General features: G+C 33.0%; 1 protein-coding gene across 1 annotated transcript in view; it reads right to left on the bottom strand.

Moving 5' to 3' along the window:
* wnt7bb (wingless-type MMTV integration site family, member 7Bb) overlaps positions 1 to 2,082 on the bottom strand; it is a 69,885-nt gene that overhangs the window by 62,321 nt on the left and 5,482 nt on the right. The window lies entirely within an intron of this gene.

The following is a 2,082-nucleotide window of genomic DNA, read 5'->3' as shown; positions in this document are numbered from 1 at the left end:
CCCCACAGGACTGAATGAGTGTGGAGCTTTTATTGCCACAGCAACGTGACCGTCACTCAGCACCTGCAGGCTCTGCAGTCATTGTGAAGTGAAGAGGGTACCATGACAGATTGAACCGTGGACGATGGCAGAAAGGCTGGAATCAGGGCTGACTTTTACCTCATGTTGGAGCTGCTGTCATGTCAGGAGAAGTTAGGTGGAAATTTGTAAGAAAAATACCAGCATTTAGCTATTTTTCCTGAAAAAAATTCCATTGCAGCAGCTTTCCATAACAATATCTTTGTAATACACTGCAAAAACTGTCCATCTTACCAAGTTTTAAAATCTTATATCAGCCAAAAAGACTTTTTGATCTTGTTTTGAGACTGATTTACTAAACAAGAACTGATTGTGTAAGAATAATCATCTTGTTTTCAGAATGTGTAAGATTATTTGTCTTGTTAGTCTGAAAATTTGACTCAAATTAAATCAAATTTTCTGCCAGTGGAGTAAGAAAATTTTACTTGATAAGATTCTTTGAAATAAGAAAAAAATTGAGTCAAATCAAGTATTTCAAGAATCTTACCAAGTAAAATTTTCTTACTCCACTGGCAGAAATTTTGACTGAATTTGAGTCAAATTTTCAGACTAACAAGACAAATAATCTTACACATTCTGAAAACAAGATTATTATTCTTACACAATCAGTTCTTGTTTAGTAAATCAGTCTCAAAACAAGATCAAAAAGACTTTTTGGTTGATATAAGGTTTTAAAACTTGGTAAGATGGACAGTTTTTGCAGTGTGAACCCCACTTGAAACCTGAACTACAAGCAAACCGTTCCTCTTCATGTTTCCAAACTTTTCTTTTCAGCTCTTAAAGCATTTAACAGCTTTTTTAAGTTACAGGAACAGTTTTTAGTTTCCAGCTGGTTGGAAGAAGATAATGATAATTAGTTTGCTTTTGAATTTACTGAAATGAAATAAGCATCATAGAGATGATTTCAGAGCTAGAAGATGTATTTACATGTTGTTTTGTCTGCGATTTAAAATGACAAGTGTTTAGATTTGTTTGTTTTCGATTTCTTTTATGGTTTCTTCCTCTGAAGCCATCATTCCCAAAGGTAGGGGGACTCCACTGTGTGAGGGTCCTTATACCTGCAGATATCAACTTACACTTAAACATGTTTGTTTTGGCACATTTCAGCAAAGTTGTTACAAATAATAAAAAAAATTGACTCATAATAGAGGTGATCCCTCACGTCAAACTGATGATTAAATCAAATTTGATCAAGCACTTTTTAAGATTCTTGCTCTTTAGGGGTCATTTTGGTATCTGGATCCTGATATCACGATGTGTCTTCCTGATCAGAACTCATTATTATTTGGTCTGAATCTGATTTTTAAAATTTTTCAATGAGGATTTTTTTTTTTTTTGATAATTAAAAAAGAGGAAACCTGTATAAAAACTTTTCCAGCTCACAGGGAAAAAAAATAAATATTGAAGGTGTTTTTGCTCAAAATTATGTTTTGTTTTTGTTTCTGCTGCTCAAAAGAGTTCATTGAAAAAACTTCTTCAAGATTAAATCTCAGACAGTTCATTCAAACAATCCATCGAAAAGGCATTTCTTTACTATATTTTGACAAGATGCACTCGTTGTGAATGTTTTAAACAATGCACTTTGGCTGCCTGTTTCTCCACAGACTGATTTGGCATCAGTTGGTCACAGATAAAAAAGCCTCGGTCACAATCATGTGGGAATCATTGTGCCGTCTCTTCTGCTAACAAGTATTAATATCGATTTATGCACTGCAAAAACTGTCCATCTTACCAAGTTTTAAACTCTTATATCAGCCAAAAAGTCTTTTTGATCTTGTTTTGAGACTGATTTACTAAACAAGAACTGATTGTGTAAGAATAATCATCTTATTTTCAGAATTTGTCTTATTAGCCTGACAATTTGACTCAAATTAAGTCAAAAAGTTCTGCCAGTGGAGTAAGAAAGTTTTACTTGGTAAGATTCTTAAAATAAGAAATAAATTAGTCAAATCAAGTTTTTCAAGAATCTTACAAGTTAAATTTTTGTCTGAGCATTCTTTATAG

Source organism: Austrofundulus limnaeus, unplaced genomic scaffold (genome assembly GCF_001266775.1).
Source record: "Austrofundulus limnaeus strain Quisiro unplaced genomic scaffold, Austrofundulus_limnaeus-1.0 Scaffold363, whole genome shotgun sequence".
Lineage (NCBI taxonomy): Eukaryota > Metazoa > Chordata > Actinopteri > Cyprinodontiformes > Rivulidae > Austrofundulus > Austrofundulus limnaeus.
Note: the sequence above shows the minus strand (reverse complement) of the source record. Positions and strands in the feature narration are given on the sequence as shown.